Source organism: Notamacropus eugenii, chromosome 1 (assembly GCF_028372415.1).
Source record: "Notamacropus eugenii isolate mMacEug1 chromosome 1, mMacEug1.pri_v2, whole genome shotgun sequence".
Classification (NCBI taxonomy): domain Eukaryota; kingdom Metazoa; phylum Chordata; class Mammalia; order Diprotodontia; family Macropodidae; genus Notamacropus; species Notamacropus eugenii.
In genome coordinates, this window is record NC_092872.1 from 510,068,211 (window position 1) to 510,080,854 (window position 12,644).

Consider the following 12,644-nt stretch of genomic DNA (forward strand, 5'->3'; position numbering starts at 1 on the left):
TGTAGGCAGCTGAGGGAAACACTATTTTAAAATATAAACTTGTAAAATCTTACAGAGAAGATATTATTAAGCAGATACAAAATATGCATGAAATAAGTACCAGCTATTTTTTTTTGATAGGAGAAGGCACTAACTGCTGGGGAGTGGGGATCAGGAAAATCTTCAAGTAGAAGGTAGTCCTAATTTTGAAGGAGAAAAGAGATTAAAAAAGGTGGGTGTGAGCAATACATGTGTTCAGGTATGGGAAACAGTGCAAAGGACATGGTAGATGAAGTATCCTATATGAGGAACAAAAAGCCAGTTTTGTTAGACTTAGAGTCCAAGAAGGATGTAGTTTGGAAAGATTGAACAGAGCAGTGATACAGTCAGCGCTACATGTTTTTAACCCACATAATATTTTGAGTAAAAACAGTTACACAGTCAATCAAAAATTATGATATCTTTTATTCTTTGGGGCTCAGAAACCTGGAGAGGAATATTATTGGTTTTGTATAGATGGGAAGGCGAGATTCAGCTCTATATTTTAGGAAAATGTCCCACCACGCTTCAGTCTTGGATTAGTCTCACTACTTGCTGACTTCACACTGCTCCATGCTACTGAACAAAACTGGAGAAAATTACACATTTGTTATGTAATCTAAACTGGGCAGTCCTTATACACCTCCCTAATTGATTCACTGTCCTTACTTTCACAGGAGCATTTCCAAACCTTTTCATACTTCTTCAAAGTTCCCATGGTTCCCTTTCTTCCCACCCTTTCAAGTGAGAACCTTGCCTCATATTCACTGAAATAACTAAGGTCATTCACCCAGAATTCCTTCTTTGTCCCTCATTCTCACCTCCCATCACCTGAATGCCTTCTATTACTATCTTCTCCTTCGCCACTATTTCATGTGAAGATGTAGCTCTTTTCCTTACCAAGGCAAACCTCTCTACATGCACAAGTAACCCCCCCTCTATCTCATCTTTTCTAATATTTCCCCTTCTATCACCCCTACTCTCACTAATCTTCAGTCTTTACCTCTCTATTGGCTACTACTCTATTGCCTAAAAACATGATCATGTCTCCCTCATTCTCAAAAAACCCTCACTCGATCTGCCCATCTTCATTTGTTATCTTCCTATATATCTCCTCTTTTTCATGAAGGGGCTATAATTTGAGAAGGTTTACAATTGATGCCTTCACTGCCTTTCATCTAATTCTTTTCTAAACTTTCACCAGTCTGATGATCCTAGTCAAAGGGAGTTCAGACAGGTGGTATAGACAAAACATTTTCTTCAAGGACAGGTGGTTGTCTTTGGCAATAAGAAAATATTTTAGAACTTCTGAATCTTTTTATATGATCTACTATGTAGCAATCTTGTGTTTATGTAGGAAATTTAAAAAATAATTTACTTTTAGTTTTCAGTATTCACTTCTATAACATTTTGAGTTCTGAATTTTTCCCCTCCCTCCTGTCCCACCTCCCCAAGATGGCAGGCAATCTGACATAGCCTATGCATGTACAATCATATTAAACATATTTCCACATTAGTCCTGTTGTGAAAGAAAAATCAGAACAAAAGGGAAAAACCTTGAGACAGAAGAAATGAACAACAAGATAGAGAAAATAGTGTGCTTCAATCTGCATTCAGACTCCATAGTTCTTTCTCTGGGTGTGGATAACATTTTCCATCATGAATCTTTTGGAATTGTCTTAGATCATCGCGTTACTGAGAAAAGTTAAGTCTAACAAAGTTGGTCATTGCACTGTATACAATGTTCTCTTGGTTCTGCTTACTTCATTCAGCATTAGTTCACTAAGTTTTTCCAGGTTTTTCTGAAATCTGCTTATGCAGAAAAATTTTTTCAACCCAAGTATAACAAGTAGACATCCTAGGGTGGCCACTACCAACAAGAATTACATAATATACCCTGAAGCAGGGGCATTTCTATGATCACAGAATCTTAGAGGTGACAGAGATCTTAGTACAAAATGTACGAATAAAAATTCCTTTATACAGCACATTCAACAAATGGCCATCTTGGTTGGTTGGTTGGTTGTTGTCCTTTGTTCTCAAAGAGGACTAAAATGACATCACCATGATAAAATGAAGTTTCAATGTGTCTGACTGTGGCTGATCAGACCAATATGAGCTCGGTATGCTCTACCACAGACAATCCATGTGAATATTTGGGGTGGTTACTCCAAATTTGCACATCCTACTTTTCCTTTGTGCTGTCTCAATTTCTACTTTGCTCATAGAGCACAGCACTTTTTCTGATGTGGGCATGCCATGCTGAGCAGTCCTGTGCCAGTGTCTCCCATGTCACACAGTCAAATCCAAAGTTCTTGAGAGACACTTTGAGAGTATCCTTGTATTGCTTCTTCTGCCCACCATGTGATCACCTGTCCCATGCAAGTTATCCGTAAAAGTCTTTTTGGCAAGTGTACATTTTGCATTTGAACAACGTGGCCAGCCCACCAGAGTTGTGCTGTATGAAGCATAGTTTGAATGCTTGGCAGTTCAACTCAAGCAAGGACTTCAATGTCTGGTACCTTATCCTGCCAGGTGATCCTCAGAATCTTCCTAAGATAGTTCAAATGGAAGTGATTCAGTTTCCTGGCATGGCTCTGGTAGACTGTCCATGTTTCACAGGCATACAACAATGAGGTCAGCACAACAGCTCCGTAAACCTTCAGTCTGATAGTCAGTCTAATACCTCTTTTCTCCCAAACTTTTCTTTGGAGCCTCCCAAACACTGAGTTAACTCTGGAAATCCATGTGTCAACCTCATTGTGAACGTGTACATCCCTGGAAAGTACACTAACAAGGTAAGTGAACTTATCCATAGCACTCGAAATTTCTCCGTTTGTTGTAACTAATGGTTCTATGTATGAATGGTGTGGTGGTGGCTGATGGAGCACCTTTGTTTTATTGGTGTTAATTATTAGGCCGAAATTAGCACAGGCAGCAGAGAATTGATCCATACTTTGTTGCATCTCAGCTTCAGAGGCTGCATTGAGTGCACAATCATCTGCAAACAGAAAATCATGTACCAACACTCCCTCTACTTTGGTCTTAGCTTGTAGCCTTTTCAAATTGAAGAACTTACCATCAGAATGGTAGTTGATCTTGAGTCTGTGTTCATCCTCATGAAAAGCATTTGACAACATGGCTGAAAACATCATGCTAAAAAGCATGGAAGCAAGTACACAGGCCTGTTTCACTTCATTGGTGACTGGGAAGGCATGAGACCATTGTCCACTATCCAGAACCTGGGCAAACTTGCCATCATGAAATTGACATGCAGTACTGATGAACTTCTCCAGGAAATAAAATGTTGACATAATTTTCCATAAGCCCTCATTACTAACAGTGTCAAAGGCCTTGGTCAGATCTACAAATGTTGTGTATAGACCACTGTTCTGCTCCTGGCATTTCTCCTGGAGTTGTTGGACAGTAAACACCATATCAACTGTTCCTCGGCCCTTTCTGAAGCCTCACCTGCTATCAGGTATATGATCACCTTCCATCAGCCTATTAAGGAAGACTGCCAAGAATTTTGCCAGCAATGATTAAGAGAGAGATCCCCCTGTTATTGTCAGGGGACAATCTATTCCACCTACCCTTAGGCTGAAGACCTATAATGAAGAACACAGTAAGGCAACCTATTCCACTTTTGGGAATGCTTTAATTGCTGAGAGTTATTTTCTTGCAATAAGCCCCCAAATTATTCTCTGTGCTTTCATCCATGTTCTTCTGCTCTCTTGTCCAAGGAGAACAAGTCAAATCTCTCTTCCATGACAGTCTTGAAGTTCAATAGTTCTAACCTACTTAAATCTTTTTGGATACTGACTCTGTCATTCAATGTTACCTGTCCCTTTTAGCATCTTGTCGTCTACAAATTTGATGAATAAATTACATGTCCTTTCATCTGAATCACTGATAAAAATTCTCATTGATAAGGGTCCAGCACAGGTCCTTGAGATCAAAAGAACTTATTTCAGGTTGACACATTGATCCATAACTGACTACTGGGGAAGTTAGATAGCACAATGGATAGAATGCTGGGCCTAAAGTCAGGAAGACCTGGGTTCTGATCCAGTTACAGACACTTACTAGTTACACAGATGCTACCTTACTAGCTTGTGACCTGGGGTTAGTCACTTAACCTGTTTGCCTTAGTTTCTTCATCTGTATAATGAGGATAATCATAGCACCTATGTCCCAATTGTAAGGATCAAATGAGATAACAAAGTTATAAAGATAATAATAATTATTATTGTTATTCTATAATCCTAGGTAGAAAACTATGTTATTATTGAAGAATAGAGGGGAGTAGGCAGAAGATACAATAAATTGGTTGGCCAGCAGAGTAGGTCTTTGACTCATAAATTTGGACATACTAATAAATGTTGTATAGATGGAATCAGCAAGAGTCCTGGGTCACTGTACAAGAGGAAGAAAAAGAATATTTATATAAGGAAAACTGGTAAAATCATTTTTTGAAGAAACATAGGGTTTCTGATAAAATGATGAAGAGATGTAGACTGTTCTCATAATGGTGACATGGAATTAGACTATAAAGGAAAGTGGTAGATTAGCTGGGATGGCCAGGGCTTTGTCCCAGAATGCCATCATTTAGAAAATATTGGTTTTTCACCAATAGGTAGAAGTAGCTGAAGTTAGTCCCCAGTTGGCAAAAACAATTAAAGTAGGAAGCAACAAGATAATGGGCATTTTTCCTTGGTAGTTGCATCCCAGGAGGGCATTCCTTGACTGGGTTGACTCTTCTCCCTACCTCAGAGGCAGCTTCTTGGCTAACTGTTCTGGGGTTTCTGCCCACAGGTGTCTGCCCACAGTGACAGATAGCACAGGCTGTTGACCTTGAGTGTTTCTCCCTACCAAAGCCTTTTGCCCCAAAGTCTGAAGTCTCTTCACTTTGTGCATCCCCTCCCCAACTTAATTTGCTTTAAAGGCTGAATTGAACTGCTCTTTGATATTGTTGGAGATGGGTTATGTTTTTGAATTCTTGTCCTGGCCTCTGGAATTTCGACCTGTGGGTCAGCATGTGTGCATAAATTAATAGGCTTCTAACAAGAGAACTAAAATGGATCAGTACATTGTGCCACCTGTTTTGGACTTCTTGGCAGGTAGAGGGCATTCTTCAGTGTGGCATAATGAGGTTATCTGAGTCTCATAGTAGAGGAAGATTACAAAAAGACAGCTTTCATTATCCAGTAGGATTTTATCATGGTGAGCACATGAACTATAGAATTTCTATGTCTTCTTCCACTTTCCAATGAGTGGTAGAAAATGTAAGTGGTTTGTGACACGAATTACCTCTAGGAGTTAGCATAGCTGGATGAACAATCAGGAAACTTCAAGGGGATTTAGAAGGAGTGAGCACAGAGGAGAATAGCCATGAAGGTGAGATGATATGTCAACCAATTGGAAGAACTGGAAATGTTTATTCTAGAGGAGAGAAGTGGAAAACCTAATGCTTTTCAAACATTTGAAGGATTATGTGGAAGAGAAGATGGTTTGGCCTTAGAAACTAGGGACAATTAAAAGGAGGCAGGTTTCATCCAATAAAAATGAACAATCTTTAAGTGCCTACAGTGCAATTAGTGTCATCCAAAAATGGAATGGGACACATCAGAAGTTAGCAACTTGTTCCTTAATATAATGTTGGGGTTTTTTTTTTGCCTTTCATTATCTTGTCAAATAACTAGAGTTTTACAATTCATTCCTGCAGTAGCACAGTTTGTTCATTATGTTCCTTCATGGATATTTCATTTTAAACATCTTAAATTTAATTATCAAGTAAAATAACTCAAGGGAAAAAGTCTGTTAACGAAATGCAAGTCAACAGCATTTATTAAACACTTCACCATGTGCTAGGTACTATATTAAGTGCTAAAGATATAAAGAAAGGCAAAAAAGGAAAAAAAAAACCCTCACAAAAACACAACACAAAATGAAACTAGTGCCTACACCAAGGAACTCACAGTCTAATGGGAGAGGCAACATGCAAATAACTATGAATGCATGTACAATTCACATGTGTATATATGCACACATATTCAGTACTATATACATGTATATATGCATGCATGTATATATGTAAATATGTGTACATAGTTGAATGACCAGGTAAGAGAGAAAAAACTCAGATCTTATGCCTCTTAGTTGAATTTTCTTTCTAATAACCACTAACTATCTCTAATTCTGGTTGCATTTCTTACCTGAAAACAGTCACAGTAAATATTGAAATATAGGTAGACCCCCAGCTTATGACCTACTGAGAGGTCTTGCTTAAGAACTGCTTGCCTGTGCAGTTAAATACCTTTCACACCTGCTGGAACTCCCATTTTCTTGAACTTTGGAAGGTCTTTCCTCATTTACCTAGTTCGTGATTTTTGCTCCTAAATCACTTTGTATCAGTGTTGTATTTATTTAGTTGTATGTGTGTGTTGTGTCTCTCTTCCATTCCCCCATTCCCCATCCCTCTGTCCTTAGTTTGGTAGAGGAAAGATATTGTCACAAGGTACATGCTTAATAAATGCTTGTCAAATGAGTGAATGATTTCATCATATTTAGCAAGACATTAGAGGACCATGAAGATGAAAGTGCTGGGATGACTAGAAGTGCCAGTTTGAAGCTTGTTAGTTGACTAACTCCAGGATCTATAAAGCACATGAGTCATATAGCATCTTGGGAGGGAGGGAAAACTGAGCTTGAAAAGATAGGAGTGTTTGTCAGCTGGTCACGTCCAAATAACTTTCAAAAGTTGAAGATTTGTTGGTTGCCATTGGAGTTTTGTGAAGGTTCATGTCATCATTGCTAAGTCTCTTTAGTGATCTTTGCAATAGTTGAAAAGATCTGGAGACAAAACTAGTAATGATAATCTGGACTGAACCCCCTTGTACCCTTTGAAGATTGTTGGGAGAAATAATATGAGCAGGCATTGAAGGATTTGGTCACCTGCCTCACACGGGGAGATATAAGAAAGTTCTTTGTTACATAAATACTGATCTAGTTGGCTTGGAACCAATTTTATAACAGAGAGTGATGGATGCTAGGAGCCTGTCATATTTTCCAGGAGAGGACTTACTGACAGTGAGACATTGCCATCTACATGAATTAGGATTCCTGGCTTTGAAATGTAATTGATAAGTTCTCAGACTGTGTGTGGAGCTGAGCTCCAAGTTTGGGCAGATAATGACTCACTGATATTTCCTCACTAGTACTATGTTGAACACTACCTGTCAAAGATGTTTAGTGTCACTAATTCAATTGAGTTTACTGTGCATTTTTGACCAGGGAAGACTAATGTGAATTCAGATGTTCTATGTTGCAGGTGTTTCCAAAGCCATCATAAAAATCCACAAAACGATAAAGACATTCTGTGACATGCAGGGCACCAGGCTTCTATCACATGAGAATATGAACTGAATTTTGGAACCTCCACTGGAAAGTGCACCATTCATGGATATAAATTTTGTTACATTGGGCAAATGCCTGGGGTCCTTTTGGATGATAGGTAATAGGAGCAAGTGAATAATGAAGAGTCATGAAAAGCAACAAAGGCCCAGAAATGAATCTGTGATTCTAAGATACCTAAGCTTTGCTCCTTATAGAGCCTCATGAAGTTCAGAGTCTGACCTGCAGTTGAATGGCAGAAGTTGGAGCTATACAATAGAATTCAATAGTGGACCATAACTGATCCCATTTGTTATTGGAAAGGAGTTAGTTTTTTCCCAAAACCTTTTGGTTTGTGGTCTTGAAAGCGCTACATGAGAATCTGAACATGAAACAAAGACAACGTTAGAGCTGGTATAAAATAGATTCACCTGGTCCAAGATGATAGCTAATATTTGTAGGAAATATGAGACCCATGCTTGATGTATTCACAGAAAAGTACTACTGGCTTTGTACTGCTTATACAGAGAGCCATATCTACAAGTCTTTGGATCTTGTATGTGTAGATTTTTTTCTCTTTAGAATGAGAAAGAAAGAATGTGATCAACATTTTGATGGACAGAGCATTTTACCCAAAAAGCATAGGTATACCCAATGAGGAATTAGAAAGTTTCTATAGTTCTCAAGCTGTTGCAGCAAAATTATTTCTTTGTGTATGGCTTCCTTGACTGGATCCATTTAGACCAAGGTCAAGAATTTGAAAGAAAATGTTAGTTTTGTTAGGAACCAAGATATATACATACACATGCACATATATACACACATATATAGACATATACTTTCCCAAACACATTCTACTCTTGATCTTTGTTTTTTATGTTTGTGCATATCTCTTGTTTTCTATCCCTCTTGCCTTCTGTACTTTACTTCTACCCACTACTTTGCCCTTCTATTACTTGTCTACCCCCTCCCAGGATCCCTCCACTATCCTCCCATTCCCATAAATCTAAACACCCTTCTATACCCCCTTTTACCTATTCCCTCTGCCTCCCCTCTAAAGATCCCTCCCTTATTCTCTCCCCACTTCCTATGCCCCTACCATTTCATTTCTTCTGAATTTAGACTTTTATACTCTTCGAAATATATAAGTTCCCTCTTAAACTCATTCCTGATGAAACTAGGTTACCAGAACTAGAACTTCCAGCCCTCCTCCCCCATCTAATTCCTCTGTATTGATTCTTCCTCTTGTATCTCATTTGTATAAAATAATTACTCTTTTAGCTGTTCCTAAATGGCTTACTTTAAAAATTCATAGCCTACTCAGATTTTCCCCAATCTTACTTATGAGCTGCCCAATTATTAATAAGGATCTTAGATATAATTTTATATTTTTATGTATGCGAAAAGTAAAAAGTAAACAGTCTCTCCTTATGAATCATTTATAATCAGTCTTTGGTATATACCTTATATTTCTCTTGGTTCTTGTATGTCAAATCTTCTATTAAGTTTAGGATTTTTTTTTAACAAAGTCTTGAAAATCTAAAAGCTTATCAAATATCCATTTTTTTTTCATTCAGGTTAATATTTAACCTTGCAGGGTATGATATTTTTGGCTGGAGCCCCAGTTCTTTTGCTTTTCAATATATTATATTCCAAGACCTGTGGTCTTTAATGTCTCTGCTACTAGGTCTTGTGTGAGTCTAATTGTGGTGCCACCATATTTAAATTGTTTTAATCTTGATGCTTTTAATATTTTATCCTTGAACTGGGAGTTTTGGAATTTGACTATGATATGTCTATGAGTTTTCCTCATAGGATCTTTTAAGTGGTGATCGATGGACTTCTCCCTCCTCCCCCCATTCTATTGCTTCAGGACAATTTTCTTTAAATATTTCTTGTATTATTGCATCAAGATTCTTTTTTTGATTATAACTTCCAATTAGTCCAATTATTTTTATATTTTCTCTTCTTGATCTATTCTCCAAATCTGTTGTTTTTCTTATATTTCATTTTTTGTTCACTATTTGTTCACATATTTTGTTCACTATTTGTTCATTATTCATATTTTGGTTAATTATTTCCCTGATTTCTAATAATTTTGCTGGCTTCATTTTGCCCAAGTCTAATTTTCAAGGTGTCATTTTCTTCCTTAAGATTCTGGATTTTCTTTTCTAATTTGTTGACTTTCCTTTCATAATCTTCTTGTTTTTCTTGGGTTATTCTTATTTTTTTCCCTTAGTTTTTCCTCCATCTTTGTCATTTGGTTTTTAAACTCTTTTTAAAGATCTACTAAGAATTCTTTTTAGGCAAATTACCATTTGATATTACTCTTTGGGTTTTTTTTTTTTTTTTACTTCAATATCCTCCTCTGAAGATGAACCCTGGCCATCTCTATTTCCATAATAACTTTCTATGGTTGGATTCTTTCTCCTTTGCCTGTGCACCTTTTGTAGTAATAGCTTAATTTTTGTAATCACCTTTCACTCTGGGGTATGGAGGATGGTGCCTCCTACTCTAGATCTTCAGTTTTTCCTTTCTGCAAGGAACCAAAACCAAACCTCCAACCTCCTATAAATGCCCACAGGCAGAGGCTTTCTGCCACACTGCTTCTGCACTCATCCGCCATGTGCTAGTTCCTTCTAGCCCTGCAGCTCTTCACAGCACATCTGCGTCTGGCAGTCCTTATCAGCAGAAGTTTCCTCAGTCTTCTGGGGCTCAAATACCCAACTCCCATCACTGTCAGGGGGGTGAAAGTTCCTGTAACTGGGGCCAAGGCAGACTCTCAAGCCAGGGCTTGTTGTTTAACAACTTAGCTTAGCTTAGAGGTGTTTTCTCTTCACTGGGATCAAACCTTGTCCTGGGATTTTTCTTCTGATCTTCCCAAATTGTCCCAGAAAGACCCCGATTGTGCCCTTATTCTTATTTATCTCTACCCACACTTTCTCTTCCCTAAGATGCTATTTTAACTGTTTTATAGGGGGAAATCTTGAGAGCTTGGAATTTTCTAACCTACTCCGCTATCTTCCCAGAATCCTCCTAAACATTCATTTTTAATAAAATTTTGATAAAATTAAATAAAATTTTAATAAAATTCCAAATTTTCTCCCTCCTTTCTCTTTACCCTCCCTAACACAGTAACCAACTTGATATAGATTATATATGTGCAGTCATGTTAAACATATTTCCATATTAGTCATGTTGTGAAAGAAGAAGAAACAGAACAAAAGGAAAAAATAACATGAAAAAAATAAAGTGAAAATAGTATGCTTTAATCTGCATTCAGACTCCACCAGTGCTTTCTCTGGATGTGGATAGCATTTTCCATCATGAATCTTTTGGAATTGTCCTGGATCACTGCATTGCTGAGAATCGCTATGTCAGTCATAGTTGATCATCATACAATGTTGCTGTTACTGCGTACAGTGTTTTCCTGGTTTGCTTACCTTACTTATGGAAGTCTCTCCATGTTTTTTCTGAAATCTGTATGTTCATTTCTCATAGCTCAATAGCATTCCATTCCATTCATATGCCATAACTTGTTCAGCTGTTCCCCAATTGGTGGGTATCTCTTCAATTTTTAATTCTTTGCCACCCCAAAAAGGGCTTCTATAAATATTTTTGTATATGTAGGTCTTTTCCCCTGTTTTACGATCTCTTTGGGATATGGACCTATCAAAGGGTATGCACAATTTGATTGTCCTTTGGCCATAGTTCCAAATTGCTCTCCAGAATGGTTGGATTAGTTCACAACTCCACCAACAATGCTTTATTATCCCAATTTTCCCACATTCTCTCCAACATGTATCATTTTCCCTTTTTATCATATTAGTCAATCTGATAGGTGTGATATGGCACCTCAGATATGTTTTAATTTGCATTTCTCTCATCAATGGTGATTTAGAACATTTTTTTCATATGACTGTAGCTAGCTTTGATTTCTTCATCAAAAAACTGCTTGTTTATATCCTTTGACCATTTATCAATTTGGGAGTAACTTGAATTCTTATAAATTTGACTCAGTTCTCTATATATTTGAGAGATAAGGGATGATGTTTGTTTAAATGGAACTTTTGCACAGATAGGAGGAGTACAGAAGGGATTATTCCAGAGGCTGACCCTTTCTTGACAAATGCTAAAATTATGAAAGCCACTAGGGAACAGAAGCTAGCTGTAGAACCTGACATCAGTTGGAGATTCTGCTAAAAATTCAGGAAATCCATAACCTCAAGACTGAGACTGTAGGTCAGAAGATCTGATGATACCCAGAACCTAGAACTGATAACAGGTCTTGGAAGAAGTGCCAGGATTACCTGTGCTGATGTGTTCAGGAGTAATGGGAATGACAGAGACAGAGTACACATATTAATGGAATATGTGTAATATTCTCTCTAATGTGATATCTTTCTTTGTGGTGCTACAAAAATAAATCCCTGTCCTATGGAAAAATCTCTCAGCACAGAATGTCTTCTCTTTTCTTCTCTGGCCTCTCAGACCAGTTAATTCCACCAGTAATAATGAAGCATCTTTATAAAGTTTTGATTTTTCCTAATGGAACTCATAATGACATATAGTAGTGCCAGGATTATTTCTCTGCACCTGAACAGTTCATCAAAGAATTATAAAAAGTCATTCCCCTGAAGAAATGGTAAAGATTTCATGGTAATAATTATATCATATTATTTTTCTGACTAATGCCCTGTATCCTGATTTATGCAGAGTGATAAAGAACATAATTTTTAAATGTGTATTATGTCTATACTTGTCTAAAGAGTAAAATTAAGCCTTGAAAGGTTTTTAATACAAAAAAAAATATTTTGGAGTCATATATGGAGATAATAGTTGAACATATATGAAATGTTGATGACTTACAGGAAAAGGAGAATAGGAAAAGGAAAAGGAGAATGTTGATTATATTTCAAAAGAAGAGAAAATTGATTTTCTGATCCTAAGGGACCATAGAAATTGGGTGAGATGGCCTCTGCTTTAATAGGGCTTTTGCACAGATGGGAGGTGCACAGAAAGGATGCGTGCTCTCCTGGTCATACATGTGCTCTCCATGTGTTCTCCCTATAAATTATAAAGTGGCAACGGGGTGGGGTGGGGTGGTGTACCACCATATGTATGGAAGGGGTTTTCCTTATTATTTATTTTATTTTGCTCTTGACTTGTTTTTTTTAAAACAAGTTTTACTGAATATTGACATGACTATATTACTTTCCTTTCTCACCATCCAA